The 25,084-nt window shown below is 46.9% G+C and overlaps 1 long non-coding RNA gene across 2 annotated transcripts; it reads right to left on the bottom strand.

Moving 5' to 3' along the window:
• Nucleotides 1-5,544: 5,544 nt before the first annotated feature.
• On the bottom strand, nt 5,545-16,373 carry LOC144128024 (uncharacterized). Of its 2 annotated transcripts, none has more exons than XR_013313659.1 (4): nt 16,099-16,373; nt 7,505-7,585; nt 7,242-7,421; nt 5,545-7,113 (listed from the first exon to the last, which is right to left on the bottom strand). It is a non-coding gene; the product is annotated as an uncharacterized LOC144128024 (long non-coding RNA). The 2 variants fall into 2 exon arrangements; XR_013313660.1 differs by lacking the exon at nt 16,099-16,373 and adding an exon at nt 13,352-13,375 and having other exon boundaries at nt 7,505-12,374.
• Between the last annotated feature and the right edge of the window lie 8,711 nt (nt 16,374-25,084).

Genomic DNA, 25,084 nt, shown 5'->3' with positions numbered 1-25,084 from the left:
CGCAAAACTCCAGTCCTGGCCTCAAACAACAAAGAACTTCCCCTACAATTATCATAGATATTTTCTTTGACAATTTCCTGTTTAAAAGTCCGGTATGTTTCTAGTGCCGATTTCGTCAGCATCCCTGTTTTCCACAAAGCTCTCTCTGTTCCTTTAACCTTTTTCTTAACCGATAATTGCTGATTTGCCCCCTTACTGCTGTCCAGATATTTGCTTGTCAATTTTCTAGTTCGCTTTCTCCATTTCGTGTCAACATTCTTTATATACAGGTATCTGAAAACTTTCCTAGCCCACCGCTTTTCCTCCATCCTTCTCAATCGTTCCTCAAATGCTATCTTACTGCTAGCCTCTCTGCTCTCGAAAGACGCCCATCCCATATCACCCTGTACCCCCTGATTTGGTGTATTGCCATGTGCTCCCAAAGCTAACCTCCCTACTCCCCGTTGCCTAATTTCCAGCCTTGCTTGAACATCTGGCCTCATACACAGGACCGCATTCCCGAAGGTCAGGCTAGGGACCATCACCCCTTTCCAGATCCCTCTTACCACCTCATACCTATTGTAATTCCACAGTGCCCTATTTTTCATGACAGCTGCATTCCTACTAGCTTTATTCATTACATATTTTTCATGCTCTGTCAGATACTCAACACTGTTATTTATCCACACCCCAAGATACTTGTACTCATTCACTACCTTTAGCACGAACTCCTGTATTCTATGCTCGCCGCCCTCTTCATTAAATGTCATGACTGCAGATTTTTCCTTACTATACTTGAAGCCTAATCTATCTCCCTCTGTACTGCATATGTCTAACAACTTCTGCAGGTCTTCCTTGTTGTCAGCCATTATCACTATATCGTCCGCATATATTAGTCCCGGTAATGTCTGTTTAATCAATTCCCCTTGCTTGAAAAAAGATAGGTTGAAACCTAGTCCGCTCCCCTCTAGCTTGGCCTCCAAACCTTGCAGGTACAACATGAACAACAAAGGGGACAGAGGACATCCTTGTCTAAGCCCCCGCTGTATCTCTACAGGCCCTGATACATTTTTTTCCCATTTTATGAGCACTCTGTTACCTCTATATATATCTTTTAAAAGATTAATTACTTCATTTTCCACATCCAATGTGCCCAATATGTCCCACAAATGCTCCTGAGTAACGTTGTCATAGGCTCCCCTAATATCCAGAAATGCTAGGAATAAGGGCCTATGTTCCTTTTCCGCAATTTCTATACACTGTGTCAATGAAAATAGATTGTCCTCCAACCTCCTTTGTTTCCGGAACCCATTCTGTAGTTCCCCTAGCACCCCCTCGTTCTCCACCCAAGCCTGCAGTCTATCCTTTATAATTTGCATCACCACCCTGTAAACCACAGACGTCACTGTTATGGGGCGATAGTTACTTACGTCTGCTTTGTCCCCCTTTCCCTTATATATCATGTTCATGCTACTTAATCGCCATTCATCGGGGACTTTCTCATCCACTATCATTTTGTTCACTACCTGTATTAATGTTTGCTTGGATTTTGGTTCTAACTTCTTTATCAACATAATCGGGATACCATCTGGTCCTGTTGATGTGCCACTAGGAACCTTCTTCTCTGCCCTTTCCCACTCTCCTTGCTCAAGTGAAGCTATTGCTGTAACCGGTCTATCCTCCTTCGATAAATTATGTACCACGTGCATTGATAAAAATTTTTCCGTCATCCTTGTTCCTATGTGTTTTATTGCTTCATCCCCTTCTAGTCGAATACCCTCATCTGTAACAATAAGCCTTTGTTCTAGCCTAGTTTTATTACTCATTGCATTTAGATGTTTCCAGAATTTTTGGGCTGCTTTTCTATCCTTTTTATTTACTTTTGACATCCATTGGGCACCCTTTATTCTAATTTTCTCATTAATCAAATAGGATGCGTCCCTTCTACACTTTATGAAGGTATCCCATTTTCTGTCTACTTCGGGTTTTGGTTCCCCCCTCTTCTTGGAATATCTGTGTTCCCTGGATGCTTCCTTGCGCTTTTCTATTGCCCTCTTGACCTCCTCATCCCACCAACTCTTGGGTTTGCATCTTTTCCCTTTTAGATTTACTCCCACCTTAGCTAGCTCTAGCTCAAGAAATCGAGTTAATTTGGTATAAGTCCGTTCTGTTTCACTATCCTCAAAAATTACTTTCTCGATTTGTTTGGCTGCTACTTCCAATTGCTTTTCTGAGTAAAAATTTCCCCCTGATTGTTTATCTTGATTCAGTCCTACATTGCTTTTTCTTCTGAAGCTCAACTTGATACGCTTGTGGTCACTACCTAGACTTCTGGAACCATCTTCATCTATGCTCATTACCCCTAGTCTGTTATACATCCTCTGTGACATTAGTGCATAATCTATCGTCGAGTGCAGACTCCCCGCCTCCCATGTTATGAGCCCTTCACACTTCTCGGTGCTGTTGCATACAACTAAATCATGCCTGTCACACATGTCCTGCAGCATGCTTCCTGTCGAATCCGTGTACCCATCCAGGTCTTCTATGTGTGCATTCATGTCGCCTAACATAATTATCTCGCCCTGTCCTCCTAGCTCATCAATGTCGCTTGCAATACATTCTAACATTTTCCTGTTTTCCTCTTTGGCATTAACCCCTGTCCACAGGTATACAAAGCCAAGGAGTGTTTGCTTGCCTGCCACTGTTCCTTTTAGCCATAAATGTTCCCTGCATCCCAGTCTAACCCTTTGAAAATTCATACTTTTATGAATGAATGCCCCAATTCCACCTCCCTTTCTGCTGCCCTCTGTTCTATTGCAATATTCCCATGCGTAGTCTGGGTTACAGGGTGGTTGCTCCATGTCTCTAAGATGTGTTTCCGCTAAACCATATACCATTAATTCCTCCTGTCTTAACTGTTCTTCTATTTCCTCCCATTTCAGTCTATTCCTGCCACCTTGCATGTTAATGAAACCTATATCTGAATTAACTTGGCCCTGGCGCTTGCGTCTCTTTCTTCCCCTATGGTTCCATTGTCCGTTTGATCTTAATTCTTCCTTCTCTACACTGGTTCCTTCAGAGCTCTGGGTCCCCCCAAAAAAGCTGTTGCCTGGCGACCTATCCTACTACCCACCTTCTTGCCAGTGGCACCACCGTAGTGGATGCCATCCTGTGCAAAAGGGTGGGGCCTAACCTCGTACACTTCCCTGTTGACCTCCATCACCTCGTATCTTAGTCGTCGACTCAATAGCCTAATTACCCGATTAGTCTCCACGACCCTCCTTTCCGTTTCGCGAGCCTGCCTCTGGACCTCTGGGATTGTGCATATGGTCACATGCACACTCTCAGAGGCCTCTCTAAGCCTACGCATCCCCACCTCCAACTGGGTCTCAAGATTCTGGCTCCTCCCCTGCAGTACATCATTGAGACCAGCATGGATGACCACAAGGTGTTCGCCATCCATGCTACCCACCACCACCTCCCGGGCTCTGGCCATTGCATCCACCATGCACTTTCCCGACTGAGCCTCCACCTGCACCCGCCTGTCTGCCTTCACTGCCGTCAGAACGCCTCCCTCAACCCTCGCTACATTCGAGTCCCCGACCACCAGAACTCTCCTGTGCCCCAAACGTTCGCTTCCTAATTCCATCTGTTGGCCTCCGGATCGCTCTAGCTGACTCTCCTGCCGCTGTACGCTATTGTCGCGAGTTTCCATGCCCGCTTTAACCTTTTTCATTTCGTTCGCATTTTTCTCACTCAATGCTCGCTGCACTACAGCACTGTACGATCGACGAGCCTCGTCCTCCACCTGACACTTCTCCGAACTGGGGTGCCCAGCCGGCCGCGACCTGAGCGCTTCAACCTGTTTTTCTAGCTGGGTCCGCTTTTCCCGCTCTTCTTTAATCTCGCCCACCATTCGCTTCAACAGGGCGGCATTATTCTCCTCCTTTTTAATCAAATCGGCGACCTGAGCTTCCAGCTTAATCCGTTCCTCTCGTTCGACCTGCCGGTCCGCATTAAGTGCATTAAACCCAGCTTCCCATTCCCCTTTTAACGCATGAACGGCGTCCCCAAACCGCTTGCACATCTTACACACGAAGCTAGCCTCACCCGCCTCGGCTAAGCTCCCGAACCCTGTCTCATCTAAGTAACACCAACGGTCGCACTCCTGGCACTGTACTAACTCCCCGTCCTTGTCCTCCTTAACTTTCCTAGCTTGCCGACCCATCGTCCGGCCGACTACGCCTTGTGAAAGCCCGCCAAAATTCCTATGCGTAAAAACCCGCCAAGAATATTACACAAAACTTCGGCACTACGCAACGTAAAAGCCCGCCAAAATTCCTAGAGAAGAAACCTTCGGCACTATTCAACGTAAGAGCCCTCTAAAACTCCTGCACAAAACTTCAGCACTACGCAACGTAAAAGCCCGCCAAAATTCCTACAGAAGAAACCTTCGGCACTAGTCAACGTAAGAGCCCGCTAAAAATCCTGCACAAAAACCTTCGGCACTGCGCAACGTAAAAGCCCGCCAAAATTCCTACACAAAAAACCTTCGGCACTACACAACGTAAAAGCCCACCAAAATTCCTACACAAAAACCTTCGGCACTACGCAACGTAAACGCCCGCCAAAAATCCTACACCAAAAACTTTCAGCAATACGCAAGGTAAAAGCCTTCCAAAATTTCTACGCAAAAACCTTCGGCACACACACTTCCGCTAGCCTTTCTACCCTTAACTCGGTTTAAAACTACTGCCCGAAAGCATGTACAAGCGCAAAAACCAAAAGGCACTTAGCTTCAGACGTAGTCGCTGGAGCTCCGAAAAAAAAGCGTCCGCCTCCGACGGTGTCACGAGGCGTTCCACGTGCTCGGCTGCAGCGCCCCTAGCGGGAGGAGCGGGAGTTAGCCTTGGTGGTCGCGGCCACGCGGCGACCGCGCGAGTTGAGCCCCGTCTATCCTCAGCTGGCGTGACGTCAGACCACGTGCTCGGCTGCAGCGCCCCTAGCGGGAGGAGCTGGTGTTAGCCTTGGTGGTCGTGGCCGCGCGGCTATAGTGCGTAGAATATACTGGCTAGTGTGCCGACCGTGGCCTTCCTGGTGGCACCGCGAGCGATGAATGCCGACGGCCGCCGCATGGAGCGCTGCAAGTCGGGAGGGTGCCGCCGAGCCGCAACGCTCTCGCAACATCGGCAAGAGGACTAGTGCATTTTTGCTTTCGTTCAGCTGTAATCGACCAAAGCTGTCATGAAGGCAGCTGACTATAGGTTTCAGGGTTTGTTTTGAGTCTGTCGAGGAGCTGCACATTTAGCACTTGTCGCTTGCGCGAAAGCTGCTGTGAAATTCAGCACAACTTCTTGATTCGAAACACGAAACTTGTGCTGTACATAGATATCTTTTATATATATATATATATATATATATATATATATATATATATATATATATATATATATATATATATATATATATATATATATATATATATAAGAAGTACTTTTTCGGTAACATTTTCTCTAATAAAGTAGGCGAAACACTTCGGTTAATTTTATTGGATTATATTTAGGTGTTCTCGCTGTGTACGTACTACATTTGCGAACGAGTAAACACATGCAATGTGAATAACGCAGGAAACACAGTCGTGCAACACTCGTTTTTATTCGCGTGCAATATCAATCGCGGACATGTTACAGAAGTACAGCAAGCAGGGCCCATATGTGCACATGAGAAGCATTTATTGGCAGCGACGCAGTTTTACAAACTTATGCCGCTGCCTTTGCGCTTCCCTCTCTTTGTTCAGGCCCTTGACAAAAAAACAAAACCTTAAGAGAACATAAAACTTTACAACGGTAGATAAAACTGCCTTTTCATGCTCTGAGCAGCCAAGTTGAGGAAAAGACAGTGTCTGTAGCTGACTCGAAAATTCAACTAAACTCATTTCATGGAGCTTGTTTTTACTAAAAAACACAGTAAAGGCATCTTCCATGGCCTTTACAGCAGTTGACAAGCTCTGGCTGGGGTGCACTAGGCCCCCCATTGTCAAAATGGCTAGTAAAGTACGAAGCGGCGTCGGCACTTGCTTCAGCTTTGCTACACATAGGCAGCCTGCACACTGTGGACAACAGTTCTTAGCAATGATCTTTCTTGCCACGTAGCCTGTAGTGTAGTAGATCAAAGCACTGTGGCTCTTCTTCTCTATGCACGATGCATGGTCACTGCTAGACACGACAGCTTGAACTACATCTTCAGCTTCACTGACGTTTCCGTGGTCAAGAAGGTCATCTATTTTGTCTGAAAGGAACTTACTCGTAGTTTCACACACCTCCTTTGGGCTCAGCAGTGCTTTGATTACGTCTGGGGTGCAGTTCACTCCTCTAGGTGGTTTTGCCAGGTAGTAGAATGCGAGTAAATTCATAGACATCAGAAACTGTGACACTGTCGGATGGTTGTTACAGCCAGACGACTGTCTAATTATACCAAAAAGGTTTTCAAGCTTATCCTGGCTTAATCTGGATGTTACAAGATACTTGAAACCCACAGTCGACGTCAGGTAGGACAACAAGCCAAGTGTACTCTTGATGGTAACCCTTAGCCCAGCAGACGTGCTTTCTGTAAGAAAACCACCACCAGCTGGTTTTGCAGTTTGCTCCCATTCCTGCAGATACTCTAGGAAGCCTTTCAGAAATTGCACATTTGGACTGTCAGGCTTGAGTGCCTTCTCGCTTGTTCGCGATGTCATAACACGAATCAGGTGATTTATTTCTTTTACGAAATCTACTGTCGACTGCACGGTCCTATGTGAGGCTTCAATGTGTTCTCTATAAATGAAAAGTCCTTTGATGACCTGGTCGCTGAAGAGCTGAAATGCGATGTCCACTTTCATTTTTTCAAAGCAGTTTGGCTTAAGGTGTGCATTTGTCAGGCTTGGCATAACTTTCAGTGTAACATTTTCTCGATCCGCTTCGAAGGCTGCTAGTACAATACCAATGTGAGCATGCCCAGCTGGTGTCAGGTATCCTTTTCCAACAAATCCATTTCTCACATTCTTCAACAGGTGTGGAAAATCTGACAAAAAATAGAGCTGCCTTTTAGGATCCACTGGGTGTTTGGTGCTGCTCCGAACGTGGCTTGGAGAACCTTTGAAAAAAAAACAACTTGCGATCAGTTTCTTCATCACAATATTTAAATATTAGAAACATGAAATCTACACTAGCACCATGCACACTCTAAGCAATCTTGCATTTTGCGTGAAATTACAGCCTTACCCTGTATTCCAAACAGCCGCCACATGCTCCTATTCCAGCTGGCGCCGTCGCATGTTATGCAATCCACGAACAGACCAGCCGTTTCCGCAAGGACTGTGGTTTCCAAAAGGATTTTCGCCAGTGTTGGGGCCTTCACATTGCCCTTTGAGGCAAAAACACCGAAGATTTGCGTCCATTTTCCTGCGGAAAGGTAATCTCTCACAAATGTACGTGCGTTTTAAGTATAAAGTTGCGAACTGTAACCAAGAGAAAAAAAAGTTTACCAGTAAATGGCTGAAACAGCACAATCATCCCATGGTCAGCAGGTGTATGACCTCCAAGGTCAACAAAGCCTTCAATATCACCTGAATTGTAAAAAAAAAGCACAGGAAAAACACCTTGTTTTATGCGCAGACATCTCTCAACACAGATCAGAATGTGGCAAAGGTGCTAAACCAGCATAAAGAGAAACACATGCTAAAAGACTTGACGATCGAATATTACCATAGCACTGCACGGCTCGAGAAATATTGTAGTGTTTAGCAGAACATCGTATTTTCTCATACTGTAAAAGCTCGCTGATTTGCTTCAATGGACCGGAAAACATGTTCGCATAGTCTGAAATTAAGTTCGAACTATCGAATGACCCCGAAAAAATAAACTGACAAGAACCGCTTGCATCGCGGTAAATTTATTTGGTGAAAGACTTGGCAGTAGTTGCTTGTTATTTTAGATGAGAACGGCGCAACAATCACTATTTTTAGCGGTGGAGCTCTGCCGCTAGTGCATCGCACGCCGCAAGCGCGGAAGATTCACTGGCGATGAATACGGCATTGCTCAGCAGCTCCGAAGCAGCAAGAAAAAAATGTGGATAGGGAATATTAGCGAAACAGCCAACCAACGCTATAAACGGCGCGTAGCTGGGTTTGGCTGGCTGGCTAGTGCGGTTGGGCGTACGTTTCAGAAAAGCAAAATCCAAACTATCAGTGTGTCCGCTCTTGTAGATGAGGCCGTCCGTCCGCCATCACGCCTGCCGTTCAGCGCAAGTCAGAGGTGCGCGAGTGATTCTGCAGCACAGAATTCAGCTTTGAGGGGGGCTATTTGGACGACCGCTTGCCGAACCGATACCTGTATGTACACAACCTCCTTTGGGAGCCCGTTCGAATTAACCGGTGTGAGACCCGTAGCTTCCGAAACAGCGAGCGTGCAACGCCATAGACTTGCATATAGCGTTGGCCGGGACCGCGCCGGCAGTTCGAATTATGCGGATTTTCGCATTGCGGTGTTTGAATCAAAGAGCTTTTACCGTATACACAGAACGGTCCAAGAATTTATTGCAGCTATACTCACCAGCTGATTTCACGTTTAGGTGCTCCGAAAGATTTATTTTGTCAATGACGAGGCCACCGTGACCGGCCACCGGTCTTTGTTTTTTTTTCATTTAGGGCATCGAAGACCTTTGTACTGAGGCCAAAGCCACCCTTGAAGCGCTGTAGGTACTTTTTCAGGCAAGTTCGCCCTGGCAAAACCATAATAGACTGTCTGCGGAGATGTTCATACAACTTCGGGCTTCGCATCCTCATCAGCATACATTCTAAAATCCACTCATTATCGTATCGCATTCCCTTGTGTGATTTTCGCCTTGCACCAAGGAGAGAACTCTTTACAACCAGCTTCTGCTTTGAGGGAAGAGATTTAATTTTGCTGTTAAATGTCTCTTCACTAAGAGCCTCATTTCGCTCTTTCATGTGAGCCACCTGTATCCTTGCATTTGCCTATCTTTTCTTGGTTCTTGACAGGCTTCGAGAAATGTTCCTGCACTGTTTCTTTTCATCAGATTTTCTGGCAATTTCACTTGTGCTTTGCTTTTTTCTGCACGCTTGGTTTTGAGCCAGAATCCTTTGGTACTTGCAGAAAGCGTAGGATTCACCTTCAGACCTCACAGATAATGAACACTTCTCAGAAAAAATCATGCCTTTGTAGGAGGTGTGCTTTCCTGAGGCCGGCTTTATGCCGCATCCATCACAAAGATTTGTCAAGGCAACTTCCTTGATCAAAGTTTCGGCCTCTTCGCAAGTTGTGACGATGTGTTTTGACTTTTCCCTTCCCCTGAGGTAAACCGTGGCTACCACTGATTGTCCACCAAGTAATGGCTTTGCAAATGCTACCATCTTTTCAATGAAGAGGTTAGCGAAGTTATTTTTTTCAGCCTCACAATAGGCGTACGCTAATGAATCGACTGTCATTGATGGCACTTTCATCCATGTCACTGGAATAGCGACGTTGGAGAATGGATGCAGACGATCGTTGGTTGTTCGTGGTCGTTCGTCACCAGCATTTTGCGCTTCGCCAGCGCTTCCTTCTCCAGAAACACAGCGTGGGGTGGTGCACTTTACAGTTACTGCAGCTCCGCTGTTGGTGTCAGATGCTTCCATGCTCACCGATTAAGCATTATCAATGCCTGAGCACAACTCGGAGGCTTCCGACGCAGCACGCCTGTGACGCTTTGCTGGAGGCTCTTGCTGGCACAGATTTCTAGTTTTTCTTTTAGCTGACACTTTAGGCAGAATGTGTTCTGGGTAATGCGTGAATATCAAAGGCACGGCGTCGGGTTTCAGGCGCGGTTTATCGCGGGGAAGCTCGCTGGTAACACCATTTACGCTGACACTGAATGTGCGCTCGATACAACTGCTCTCAAAATGTTTCTCGCAAACCACAGCAACTGGCGTCAGCCTTCTGTCCTCTCTTTTGATGTTTCTTTCCCATTCTGCAAGCCGCGTAGCATCAGATGGTGCAGTAAACATGGAAACACGTTCCTTGTTCGAGCGGTAACCGCTTTTACACATTGGCACAAAGCAAGTCTTATCTTTGCACTGTCGCTTTGGCTTTGACATCTTTTTTGTGCAGTCACATGTAGCTTGTTTAGTGGTGGACACGGGAAAAAAACAATCGAGAGCTCAGTGCATGATTTGACTACACGGTGAAAGCACGCAGAACGGATACACAGAACTGCTCGGAGGAGCGGATGCGTCGACTTTCATGTGCAAGGAGCCACACAGGACAACATACACTGCACCTCAGTCAACAAAATTTCGTGCACAAGCAGGTTAATCGCGCACGCACAAGACCAGGTCGCTGCCTTCCGAAGCGAGAAAACCGCGTCGTCTGCTGCGGCAGCACCCTCCCGACAAGCAGCGCCCTCTGCCGCCATCGGTGGGCTTTCATTTCAAACGGTGCCACCTGCTCCCATTGCGCCGCGCTGGCGCTCGGCACACTAGCCAGTATATTCTAGGCACTATAGCGCGGCGACCGCGCGAGTTGAGCCCCGTCTCTCCTCAGCTGGCGTGACGTCAGACCACGTGCTCGGCTGCAGCGCCCCTAGCGGGAGGAGCGGGGGTTAGCCTTGGTGGTCGCGGCCGCGCGGCGACCGCGCGAGTTGAGCCCCGTCTCTCCTCAGCTGTCGTGACGTCAGACCACGTGATCGGCTGCAGTGCCCCTAGCGGGAGGAGCGGCAGTTAGCTTTGGTGGTCGCGGCCGCGCCAGGGCTATGGTTGAGCTAAGTAGTGTCCCTATTATGCTTCGCATAAAAGCAGAGGGACGCGGTGGTGAGACTCCGATCTTTCGAGCCGATCATATTGTCTGTTGTGGATACCCCCGCGAGTCGCTCCATTCCATCCTCGCGTGGCACTGTTCTATAAACACAGCACGCGAGAGGCGATGATGCCGGTTTCACTCAAAGCGGTTGCGCAACGCCAGAATCCGTGAGTGCACGGAAGGAGAGCAGTTTGAGCAGCGCCGAGGCTGTGTTCTGCCGTGGAGGTGCAGTACGGAAAAGTTATCACCGGTGCTGCGGCGCTGAACTTGTAAAATTTTTTACTCGACTATAATAAACAAGATCTCTATAAAAACTGCTGACAAAAGTCAAAATAAACCGGCCTATGAGTTTAATTGTAGTGTGCAATTTTGCAACGAGCACATCAGTATGAAAGTTTCGTCCAAATAACGCAGCGCAACGTGCTTTTAGAGCGAAGGCTGCATTTCACGTCCAAAGCCGCAAAATCCGTGAAGCTATGACCTTGAATAAATAAATGAATATTGTCGTGACTCCGCGACAAGGATTCGTACTCGCGGTGGCACAAGCAGATCAGCTTAGTTGGCCACTGCACGGGAGCTCTGTGCCATCACTATACTTTTTTAAACATGGTATTTATTACACTGAAATTAAGTATATTAAACTTTATGTCAATGTGCTATCGCCGCAGCCGATTATGCCTCATGTTAAACTGCACCACACTCTCGCGCTGTGCATTGCGCATTGTATTCTTCATCAACTTCCGTCTGCGACGCTAACAGATCGCATCAATTTAACCCGATCAGTGCTTAATCTGAGCTTAATCTTTGCCAGCAAAGCAAAGCCATGAGCCAACCAGGCTAAACGCTTGCTTTCGCACGTCTACTCGTTATAACTACGTTAAAAGCCAACCATTTTCTTTGCACCTATGGCATTGCTTTTCTCAGCGTTATTCAGTTCAACATTAGTCTCGAAATTTTTTTTACAGTAGCACATGTTATGTCGAACCGATTAAATGTCTTATATTGCTCATGAATTTCGCGTGAAGTTTTGAACAAAGTTGAAAAGTGACGCGACTTGAACTAAATCAACAAACAAACTAAACACAAAGAACTCTGTACTGGCGATTTCTTGATGCTTCATTGAAGCGTAAAGCTCATATACATTCTAGTTACCTTGTGTTTGGCGCTCTTTGGCCTTAGAATAAACATCCGCCATCATCATCATCTTATACATTCTTCATAAATAATGTGTTGCCCAAAAAAGAAATTCAAGTAAATCTGTCACACAGACTTCGTTTTCGACTAGTCTGGAAAATTAAAAGAGCTGTCGCATGAAGGGAGAGAGAGAGAGAGAGAAAAGACTTCAATTTGCACCGGTCAAAAATGACAGGGAATAAGGCTTTAGCCTAAACCCCCATTCATTCCCTTAACCGTCGGCCGGAATCCCTTGGTACTCGGTGGCGGTCAGGGCGAGACCGATGACTTTGCGTTGTTCTTCTGCTTCGTGGTTGAGCGATAAGGTCTCCCAGGGTTGTACATTTCTGTTGGGGTCATTATAGGTCCAGACCATGTGGTCTAGATCTGCAATGTTAATGCAATGCGTACATCTAGAATTAAAGACTTCTGGGTGTCATTTACTTGAAGGAAATCTTGTTTCCCAAGAAATAATAAGGAAAATTGCACCTGACTGTTCAATAAAACGCCACACTTTTTAAAACAGAAATCCTAGAGGTTCGAGTGAACACTCTGGTGCACTTGGCATAGAATGAATAAGTTTAGCTATTGTTGAAACTAGGTAAAAACTAATAAGTCCTGCATGCAGCTTTGAAAGCCAAGTACAGATCATTGTACAATTCGAAATCACTCTTGTAACAAAACAAAAAGTATTTGTTCCGTTTTAAGGCCCAAGCGTGAAAAATAACTACACGAAAGAAAAGGGGCAAAATAATGCACGGACTAGCATTTGTTACGACAATAAATATGTGGTGTAGCAGCGCAGGGAAGCACAAAAATTGTGCATGTTAGCATTAGCTGCAACCTAATCGAAGAAAATAAATTATGCAGTTTAAAAGAGCAAATACAAAAAGTACACAGCCTGGTTCTACCAAATAAATAAGTATTATGAAGCTTAGATGGACAAGCAAAAAAAAGTGCACAGGACAGTGTTTGTTGTAACTGAAATAAAGGAAATGAGTTATGCAGTCCCGAAGGGCAAATACCAAGTGCATAGCATGACAGCAGTTTCTGCAAATGTACTTTAGTTTAAAAGGGCATAGATTAGATGGACAAGCAAAAAAAAAGTGCACAGGACAGTGTTTGTTGTAACTGAAATAAAGGAAATGAGTTATGCAGTCCCGAAGGGCAAATACCAAGTGCATAGCATGACAGCAGTTTCTGCAAATGTACTTTAGTTTAAAAGGGCATAGATTGATGCAGAGCAACCGAACGAAGACGAGAAAAAGAAACACGAAACACAGGAAGGGAGCTGATTTTTTTCTTCTCCACGGCTGCCACACTCGTCCTGGATGACACATCTGAGATAGTCCTGGTACACTTACTTGTCGCCAGTACTCAGACTTCAAGACATTGCCGACGCGTCGTGCGTGGCCCCAGGAAGGCCCCAGTCCACCAAGCAAGACCTGAACCTCTAGCGCGATTATTCTTCTCTTGAGGCAGTACGAGAGCACTCTCGACTTGCAGGTGGTGACTGCAACAAGGTCGAACAGGGCTATGGCAGAATTGTGCATGGGGCGCTAACAGAAGAAAGAGCCCAATGTAGGAGAAATACGTTCTAAGAGGATTCTGGTGTGGGCTAGTTGATTCATACTTTCTACGACAAAGACTTTTGTCTACTCCGCGGCTGCCGCGCTCGTTCTTGCTGACACCACCTGCAAGTCGAGAGTGCTCTCGTACTGCCTCAAGAGAAGAATAATCGCGCTAAAGGTTCAGGCCTTGTTTGGTGGACTGGCGCCTTCCTGAGGCCACGCACGACGCGTCGGCAAGGTCCTGAATCTGAGTACTGGCGACAAGTAAGGTTGTACCAGGACTGTCTCAGATCTGTCATCTAGGACAAGTGTGGCAGCCGTGGAGAAGCCAAAAAACAGCGCCCTTCCACTGTTTCGTGTTTATTCTTCTCGTTCTCCTTCCGTTACGCTGTGTCAATCTTTGTCGTAGAAAGTATGGACCAGTTATCCCACACCAGAATCCGCTTAATAGGGCGGACGTCAAAAAGAGCGGAAAATGGCATTTGTTACAGGAAATAAAAGCAAATAAGTGATAATGTTTTGAAGGAAATTGAAACTGAAAATTGTTTTTTGGCGAAAGGAAACAGCGCAGTATCTGTCTCTCATATCGGCCGACACCTGAACCACGCCGTAAGGGAAGGGATAAAGGAGGGAGTTGAAGAAGGAAAGCAGGAAGATATGCCGTAAAAGAGGTCTTCGGAATAATTTAGACGACCTGGAGATCTTTAACGTGCACTCACATCGCACAGCACACGGGCGCATTTGCGTTTTGCCTGCATCGAAGCGCTGCCGCCGGGCTCGGCTCGAGCCTGGGTGTTCCGGATCGGTAGCCGAGCGCCTTAACAACTGAGCCACCGCGGCGGAAGGACAAATACAAGAATACGCACAACCTGACGTTTCTTGTTGCAACTAAATAAATGTTATGCAGTTTAGATGGCCAAGCTCAAAAGCGTGTACTGTGCGGTGTTAGTTGTAACCAGATAAAAGGAAATAAATTATGCTGTTCCGAAGTGTAAATATGAAGTGCAGAGTATGGCAACTGTTTCTGTGACTAAATAAATATTGTCTAGTTTGGAACTGCAAAAGCGAAAAAGATCGCATTATGGCATTGGTAATAACCATATAAAAGGAAACAGCTTATACAGTTTTTGAGGACCGATACAAGAAACTGCGCAGCCTGACATTTGTCGTGGCAACTAAATGAATGTTATGCAGCTTAGATAGGCCAATACAAAAGAGTGCGCAGTGCGACATTTGTTGTAACTCGAGAAGAGTAAATATGTTATGCAGTTCCAGAGGGTAAACATAGCCGCCGTGGTGGCTTAGTGGTTATGGTGCTCGGTTGCTGGCCCGAAAGACGCGGGTTCTATCCCGGCCGCGGCGGTGGTATTTCGATGGAGCCGAAATGCTAGACACCCGTGTACTGTGCGATGTCAGTCCACGTTTAAGGACCTTAGATGGTCGAAATCGAAGGAGCCCTCCACTACGGCGTCCCTTATAGCTTGAGTCGCTTTGGGGCGTTAAGCCCGCTTTAGCAAACCTACGAAGGCCAAATAAGAAGTGCACTGTCTGGCGTCAGTTCTTGTGACTAAACAACTGATATGGGGTTTGGAAAGACAAGCACACAAAAGGCTCCCTGTGCTGTTTTGTTCTAACTAGATAAGAAAGAGTTCTGCAGTTGCGAAGGGCAAACACGACGAGCAATGTATCACATCAGTTTTTGTGACTAAGTAACTGATATGCAACTTTGAAATGCGAACTTAAAACGTGCCCGTAGTGTGGTGTCGTCACGGTACCAAAGGAAATTTGTGACGCAGTTTCTACGGGCAAACAAAACAATGTGTAAGGCCAGGCATTTGTTGTTGGAAATAAATAAATGTTGCCCACTTTAGAAGTTGAAAGGCCAAATACGAAAATCCTCCCACTGCTGTGAAATTAAAAACCCCCTTTTTTTCGCAGTGCAGTATCTCACGGTCGTTGGACTATCAGTGGTTCTTCGTGACATAAGCAATGTCTTCATTCATAGTTCATTTCTGCTAGAGAATGAAATTGGAGTTATCACTTTGCTTTAGGTAGTCAATCTTGTTAAGTAACGTGTGGAAAAAATAGTCTCACAAACTGCGCTCCTCTTCGCTGAAAGAATGCGAAAAAATGTGCAGCCTAGTCGTCCGTATTCTGGACTATATAGGTGGCTACTTCTTCAATGTCAGGTGACCGGTTCGAGATCTCTTCAAAGCCCCCTGCGTAAAAGATGGGCGGAGGGGGGGGGGGGTGCAAAACCGATCATTTCTCCTAAACGCTAATCTGCGAAAAGCAAAACGCTTTGAGGTATTTCAATCTTTGTTTTTTTTTTCATTTGAAGAGGTCACGTGGGTGACACGTGACCCACTTGAGACGCTCATATGAACCGCTGTAGCTTTATTCGCGGTGAAGAAAAACTATGAATCTGTGACGAGCGTGGAACTTCGATATTGATTCGCCTGTGCTGCGCTCGTACAAATTATAAGGTATCACTTGTTTCTTCTACGCCACTTATCTAAAAAAAATTGAAGGCGTCTTACTATTTACTGTCCTGTGAATGCTTCTTACGCAATGCACGACGCCTTTTCGCAGGGATCGGTCCGGCCACCCGTGGGAGAATGGCGCGAAGACAAGCAAAGGAAAGCCTGCCGTTAGGACGACAACCGCGTGCACACATCGACTGTGAATGTTTACGAAGCAGCGGCATTGCGGGGGTCACCCAGACAGGGGCCGCTCAAGGCCGACCAGGGAGCCAGCACCAAGGACGCGAGCTTCCCCGCCGGTCGTCTCACGTGCGCCGGGCGGTGACCGTTTGTAAGCCACTCGACAGTGCGGCTCAGAATCAGCGTCTTGACGCGGATTAGACTTCGCGCTGCTCTCTCAGAACGCCGTTGATACCGCGGCCAAATTTCTCGAAGTCGCATTGGCCATACATTCGCGAGGTCACTCAACCGCTGCGCGTAGTTGTGCGGGACTCAGGGTTGCGTAACAGGGGACAGCCAGCCGCTAGCACCGCGCCCGTTCTCGTTTATCGCTTTGTCGCATCGGCCTCGCTTTCTGGAGGCCGACTCTATCGCAGAATCGCTCGTGACGCTCGCTCCAGTTTGTCTGTCTGCAGCGCGCTCGGTTCCACGCCAGGCTCGCGCACGCCGATGCCCCGCCGCGCACCCAAGGACAATGCCGCCTTTCTGTACTGCGTTCGGTGTTGGTGCTTTGCGCAGCCACTGGCAATGCTTGATCGAGATTTCACGCTGTCGGTGTAATCATACTGTGGGTAGAGACCGGCAAGGCTTAGACTTTAGGGTTGCTCAGGTCACATATATTATGTACGGGGGTCACAATAACTGTAAGGCCTCCCCACAAGCAACGTTAGATAAGAATGAGCGCTATCATTTATCGTGTACCGTCTTTTTCATCTTCCTGTATGGGAGGTTACGTAACGTTAGGCAAAGCTTTTGCCCTTGATCAACTTACCTAGATGCAAAAAAAAACCTACATATTCGTTACACCGCAGAGAGAGAGAGAGTGCGCGTGCGTGTGCGTGTGTGTATGCGTGTGTGTGTGCGCGCGCGCGCGTGTGTGTGTTAACTGCATAAAATTTATTTAGTTGCTACAACAAGTGTCAAGCTGTGCATTAGTATTGGCCCTATGAAACTGTGCACCTTTTTTGCTTCTTTTTGTGCTTGCCCTTCAAACTGGTCACCCTTCATAGCCACAAAAACTGACCCCAGAATATGCACTTCGTATTTCCCCATCGGAACTGCATAACAGGAGCTGAGTGCCAGTTGTTCTTTACTGCGCAATAAAGAGATTACGGCCTACTGCTGGAGCTGTACGTCAATGATGCCAATAAGGTATCAGCGACATCGCTATTAGGAGGATCGCATTAAATGCAGTCTGGCGTGATTTGAAGGCGATCGCTTCAAGCTTAACCTATCAATACTAAGCTACTTGAATTGAAAGAAGGCAGAAAAGAATACTTCACATTACCAGGCCGAAGGTTTCCTCTATCCTGCACCATCATTTTACGGCAGACTAAGCGACCTTCACGAAAGGAAATCCGTTTCAGCCAAATCGAACGCAATAACCTTGCAGTTGCGCAGAGTGTACGTATTTCAAACTTGTGAAGTTGTTGTGGTGGTTTAGCTGCTTTTCGAAGCATGTATCCTGCGTGTCCTCCGTCTGAGCAAGGATGGTTGTGAGCGTGTTCATTCCGTTGCTTAGTCGTATTTAACCGATGCTCTCCATGTTCGTGCTTTGCAGCCTTGCTGTGCCAGTAAATCGCTCACGCATTCAGTGTATATACTATAATATATATATATATATATATATATATATATATATATATATATATATATATATATATATATATATATATATATATATATATATATATATATATATATATATATATTGCAGCGGGACGGCCGTCCCGCCCAAAGGAAAGCACACAAAGTGGGAGAGCCAAAGGAACACCGCCGGCGGGCCCCAATCTTTATTCATGTCTGCGCGCCTCATCTTCTTACGCGCAGGGCACTTGGTCGGAGTACGCCAAGCCCTAGGCGTTTATTCCCGTAACAACTTTCCACCGGCGGGGGGAAGAAAGTCTAGTGCGACGCAGTGCGACGGTCCAGGTGTTCGAGTCCAGGGAAGCCAGCCGGGTAGTACGGCAGCCTCATGGGATGCCGTCCCATAGCAGTGGCCGCAAGCTCCAGTGCAACGGGGCGGGGCGAAAAATGTCGGAAGGCTGAAGCACTGAAGCAGTCGACCTAGTCGGAGAAGACCCGGCGTGCTTTTCGGCGATGTTGCTGGCACCGGCCATGTTGGCGCCGTCTGGATAGAACGCTGTGCGAACACCGTTGGTGTCCTCTAGCTCGTGCGTCGCTTTTCAGGCTGCCATCAGGCCGGCTAGGTACTGCCTGAGTGTGGTCGCGCCCTCGGCGAAATTGATGGAGAGCGCATTTCCTGCCCAACCTGCGGCGCTTCCTTGATTGGGTCGCATTCCTTGAGAAAGGCATCGAACTCGTCCCGATGAGCCCTGGTTAGGGTTCTTCTCACCAGCGCAGCTTGATTTACAGTAGGCATCATCACGCTGTAATGACTTTGAGGTGTCGTTTGATACCAAACTGTCCAGGTAGATGGCGGAGCTGTTTGTAGGCGGCTCTGCCGCGTACGGAAACAGTGTTCAAACTCGGATTCAGACGGAAGTTCCGAGCAGCCGCTGAACTCTTCTTTGCTCTCCTCCGCGTCGTCGAACCCCTGCACATGTATTGCGCTCTCGTCTTCACCGCCTACGATCGCGCATTCATCCGCATTTCCGGGAAGAATATCCACACTAGGAGACACATTCATCTCAACTTCTCCCCGTGCCTCTTGAAAAATCTCATTGCCCTCGTCGTCCTCAACCACTTATTCCGTCGAGAATACATCAGTTACCACCATCACCTCAAGCTGAATCGACTGATCGTCTTCAACACGTACCATTCTCTGCCACTGGCCGTGCGTGGCCTCTTCCTGCGTTCGCGTGGTAAACGGGGTGTCTTCCACATCTGCAGTGTAGATAGACCAGCTGCAGTGCGTTGGATGGCGCCACACATCTTTAGGCGGCGATGTCATATCGGTCGTTGATTCAGGGTCACCTGGGATGATGCAACGTGGGCCCACTGAAATGAACTGATCCTACTATTCGTTGACGTTAAAGTTTATGAGCTGGGTGAAGGCATCTGCAGTCGTCGAAGAACGTCCCACACCAGCTAGGTTCACTCCGGTGAGCGAGGCGGCAAACAACACATGGTACAGTACAACCGACCCCACGCCGACCTTCAAGCAGGCTGCATCCACACTATGGGCGTCTACGGGACAACTGGACGCGGCACGGGAACAGTCACAGGCATCCAATTCGCCTCCACCTCCCGGCCGACGAACCATCCCCTTCCACTCACGCTCACGCTCGTCGCCACCTGCAGCCAGCTTGGTCCTTGCCACTTGCTCATGTATTGCCCTAACCATTGCGTACTCGGTTGGTCCGGCGCTGCCTCATCGCCACAGACGCCAAGTTTTTGCTCCAGAACTTCAGCCTCTGCTTTGCTCTTTTCTTTTGACTTGGCTTCAGCCGTCTGACCCATCTCCTCGTTCGCGCCCGCCGCGTCCATTTGCGCCGAGGCTTTGGCGCCGTCATTCAAAGACGGAGTACTGTGATACCCGACGTCGCGCTTCATCTTCTCCAGCAGCCCGAACAGCCGGTCCAGGCGCTGGTCGAGGCGCTCTAGGATGGCCGCCAGCCTGTCATCTAACGCTGGTGAACACTCTCAAGGTTCGCTTACACGCAGTAAACATAAATACCCACGAAAGCAGCAGATTGGACAGCCGTTGCCGTAGCTCGGATATTCGGAGGTCGTGGGTTCGGATCCCACAGGCGGCATGGTTGTTTTTTCTGCTGCTTTATAAGTAATGTTCTTTAAACCGATTGATTGGCACTACAAAAAAAAGATTAAAAACATTCCCCTATGCCCCTTGGTTTCCGTGACTGTTGGCTTCCTTAATATGTTTGTCAAAGGAGCCCCTCATTTCCTTTACCTTGTCTGCTAATAGTTTAACGGGGGTCTTGGTTCTGGCAGTCTTGTTGCCATAGGTAGTATAAGAGGGCTCTCGCACAGTTTCCGCCCTCGCCGTTAGATGACGTTCTACGTCACACTCGCGGTATAACAGGACATGCTAGGTCCACCGCTAAGGTCGAGGGTGGCGCTGGTGAACACTCTCAAGGTTCGCTTACACGCAGTAAACATAAATACCCACGAACGCAGCAGATTGGACAGCCGTCGCCGTAGCTCAGTTGGTAAGAGCACCGGACGCGATATTCGGAGGTCGTGGGTTCGGATCCCACCGGCCGCATGGTTGTTTTTTCTGCTGCTTTATAAGTAATTTTCTTTAAACCGATTGATTGGCACTACAAATAAAAAATCGCAGCGATGGCGTAGAGGTAGAACATCCGCCTCGCGTGGAAGAGGACCGGGGTTCAAATCCTGGTGCCGCGCAATTCTCCACCGGGTTTAAAACAAAAAAAAAACCCTGCGTGTCGATGGAATTGCATAACCAGGCCTGGAGTGCGGCCTGATCTCGGTAACCAGAACCGACAACGCACTCTATCACCAGAGCAGGATTTGGCCACCCTGGTGTAGTACTTGGCCACAACCTTCTATGATCAAACCAATTAACCCTCGGCCCACAGTCCCCAGCGGCTGCAGAGCAACTGACCACGGCGGCGGTCAGACCTGTGACGCAGCGGAGGGTGCTAAGAATCTCTGGCTCCAGACAGGTCGCCATTGGAATCTGAACCTGGCAACATTTAACGCTAGAACTTTATCTAGTGAGGCTAGTCTAGCAGTGCTGTTCGAGGAACTAGCGGGAATTACATGGGATGTGATAGGGCTTAGCGAAGTTAGGAGGACAGGTGAGGCGTATACAGTACTAAAGGACGGACACATACTGTGCTATCGCGGGTTAGAGGATAGACGAGAACTAGGTGTGCGATTCCTCATTAATAAGGATATAGTTGGCAACGTAGAGGAGCTTTACAGTATTAACGAGAGGGTAGCAGCTATAGCAATTAGGCTGAATAGGAGGTACAAGCTGAAAGTGGTGCAGGCCTACGCACCCACATCCAGCCATGATGACCAGACCGTTGAGAGCTTCTATGAGGACGTAGAATCGGCAATGAATAAAGTAAAATCGCAGTACACTGTACTGATCGGCGACTTCAATGCGAAGGTGGGCAAGAAGCAGGATGACGACCACGCGGTAGGTGACTATGGAATAGGCTCTAGAAATAGCAGGGGAGAGTTATTAGTCGAATTCGCGGATAGAAATAATTTACGGATCATGAATACCTTCTTCCGCAAACTAGAAAACAGGAAGTGGACCTGGAAGAGCCCCAATGGCGAGATTAAAAATGAAATCGACCTCATACTATGCGCTAAACCTGGCATCATTCAGGATGTGGCCGTCCTCGGAAAGGTGCGTTGTAGCGACCACAGAATGGTAAGGTCTAGAATTAACTTAGACTTGAAGAGGGAACGGAAGAAGCTAGTGAAGAAGAAGGCCATAAACGAGTTAGCCGTAAGAAGGAAAGCACAGGAGTTTAGGATAGCGCTGCAAAACAGATATTCGGCTATAACTGAGGAAGATGATCTTGATGTTCATTCATTACACGATAATCTGACATCAATAATTACGGAGTGCGCAGTAGAAGTAGGCGGTAGGACAGTTCGAAAGGATACCGGGAAGCTATCTCAGGTAACGAAAGATCTGATTAAGAAGCGCCAAAACATGAGGGCATCCAACCCTACCGATAGAATAGAACTAACGGAGCTATCAAAGTTAGTAAATAAGCGCAAGGTAGCCGACATAAGAAAGTTTAATATGGAGAGAATCGAGCATGCTATAAAGAATGGAGGTAGCCTAAAAACAGTGAAGAGGAAACTAGGCATAGGTAAAAACCAGATGTATGCATTAAGAGACGAGCAGGGCAATGTCATTAGCAATATGGATAAGATAGTTGACGTAGCCGAAGAGTTCTACACAGACCTGTACAGTAGCCAATGTAATCAGAGCGTTAATGAGAAAGACAGCAGTGCACAGCAATGCGTCATCTCGCCAGTAACGAAAGATGAAGTAAAGAAAGCCTTAGAAGCAATGAAGAGGGGAAAAGCAGCTGGGGAGGATCAGGTAACAGCAGATCTGTTGAAGGATGGTGGGGACATCGTGCTAGAAAAACTAGCCACCCTGTATACGCAATGCCTAATGACTTCGACTGTAGCCTAATGACTTCGACTGTACCAGAAGCTTGGAAGAATGCAAATATTATCTTAATTCATAAGAAGGGAGACGCCAAGGACTTGAAAAATTACAGGCCGATCAGCTTACTATCCGTTGCCTACAAAGTATTTACTAAGGTAATCGCTAATAGAGTCAGGGCAACGTTAGACTTTAATCAACCAAATGATCAGGCAGGTTTTCGTAAAGGATATTCCACAATAGATCATATTCACACTATCAATCAGGTGATAGAGAAATGCGCAGAATATAACCAACCTCTATATATAGCTTTCATTGATTACGAGAAATCATAAGGTAATCGCTAATAGAGTCAGGGCAACGTTAGACTTTAATCAACCAAATGATCAGGCAGGTTTTCGTAAAGGATATTCCACAATAGATCATATTCACACTATCAATCAGGTGATAGAGAAATGCGCAGAATATAACCAACCTCTATATATAGCTTTCATTGATTACGAGAAATCATTCGACTCAGTGAAAACCTCAGCAGTCATACAGGCATTGCGTAATCAGGGGGTAGAAGAGCCTTATGTCAAAATACTGGAAGATATATATAGCAACTGCACAGCTACTATAGTCCTCCATAAAGTCAGCAATAAAATTCCAATAAGGAAGTGCGTCAGGCAAGGAGACACGATCTCGCCAATGCTGTTCACCGCATGTTTACAGGAGGTATTTCGAGGCCTGAATTGGGAACAGTTGGGAATAAGAATAAATGGAGAATACCTAAATAATCTGCGATTTGCTGATGACATTGCCTTGCTGAGTCACTCAGGAGGTGAACTGCAAATCATGATCAATGAGTTAGACAGGCAGAGCAGATCGATGGGCCTAAAAATTAACATGCAGAAAACCAAGGTAATGTTCAACAGCCTAGCAAGGGAACAACAGTTCACAATTGGTAGCGAGAGCCTAGAAATTGTGACGGAATACGTCTACTTAGGGCAGGTAGTGACAGCTGATCCGGATCATGAGAGGGAGATAACTAGAAGGATAAGAATGGGGTGGAGCGCATACGGCAAACTCTCGCAGATCATGAGGGGCAGTTTACCAATTTCCCTCAAGAGGAAAGTGTACAACAGCGTAATCTTACCGGTACTCTACGGGGCAGAAACATGGAGGCTAACGAAAAGAGTTCAGCTTAAGTTAAGGACAACGCAGCGAGCCATGGAAAGAAAAATGAAAGGTGTAACGTTAAGAGATCGGAAGCGGGCAGAGTGGGTGAGAGGACAAACACGGGTTAATGACATCCTAGTAGAAATCAAGCGAAAGAAATGGGCTTGGGCAGGGCATGTAATGCGAAGGCAAGATAACCGCTGGTCCTTAAGGGTAACGGAGTGGATTCCAAGAGAAAGTAAGCGGAGCAGTGGGCGGCAGAAGGTTAGGTGGGCGGATGAGATTGAGAAGTTTGCAGGCAAAGGGTGGATGCAGCTGGCAAAGGATAGGGTTAATTGGAGAGACATGGGAGAGGCCTTTGCCCTGCAGTGTGTAGTAAGGCTGATGATGATGATGATGACAAATAAAAAAAAGATTAAAAACATTCCCGTATGCCCCTTAGTGACAGTTGGCTTCATTAATATGTTTGTCAAACGAGCCCCTGATTTCCTTTACCTTGTCTATATGTATATATATATATATATATATATATATATATATATATATATATATATATATATATATATATATATATATATATATATATATATATATATATATATATACATATATATATATATAAAACTTATGAAGGGTGCCAACAGAGCCCCTGATTTTCTTTACCTTGTCTATATATATATATATATATATATATATATATATATATATATATATATATATATATATATATATATAAAACTTATGAAGGGAGCCAGCAGTCACCGAAACCAAGATGCATAGGGGAATGTTTATTATTATTTCTTTATGTGTAGTGCTAATCACTGGGTTAATAATACTTACTTAAATAGCAGCAGAAAAAACAACCATGCCGCCGGTGGGACCCGAACCCTCGACCTCCGAATATCACCAGCGCTGGTGATATTCCCCTGCCTAAAAACGTGCAGCGCGAACAACACGAAGGGAGAAGAAAGGCAAGGGGGAAAGCCTTATACGACAACTACAAGGACTAACGAGGAGTGGTTTGCGTAGATGCAGCCGACTACGAAACGAAGGATCTCACATTTGCGATTTGCGCCGTGACCGAGCCACATTTGGACGCGCCCGCTAAAGTGGTCCGAGCGGCCGCAGTACGCACTGACAACTCCAAAATCGCGGAAGGAGCAGCAATAGACATGACCATTGCGAACACAGACTCTGACGTTATCATCAGCGACTCTAAATAAACCATACGTAACGTTGCGAGCGGCCGAGTTTCATCCACCGCTCTCACAATTCTAAAGCTACTTCATCCCGACAGACATACTTGGGAGATAGATCTGATCTGGTTCCCGGCCCATTCAGACAATCCCTAGAACGAAGCGGCCCGAAATCAAGCTCGAGGTTTCGTCGGCCGAGCAGTGGGTATCTCGGACTCGGTTGTAGCGATGCATGTAGCTTGTGACCTTTTTTCGTGACCTCACCCCGACTAGCTCCACGCCAAGGCTAAGCATACCGCTACCGCACACGCCCCTGACCAAAAATCAAGAAATAATTTGGCTCAGACTCCAGACCTACTCGCATCCCTGCCCGCAG

This window comes from Amblyomma americanum, chromosome 4 (genome assembly GCF_052857255.1).
Source record: "Amblyomma americanum isolate KBUSLIRL-KWMA chromosome 4, ASM5285725v1, whole genome shotgun sequence".
Classification (NCBI taxonomy): Eukaryota; Metazoa; Arthropoda; class Arachnida; order Ixodida; family Ixodidae; genus Amblyomma; species Amblyomma americanum.
This window is presented reverse-complemented; position numbering and strand designations above follow the sequence as displayed.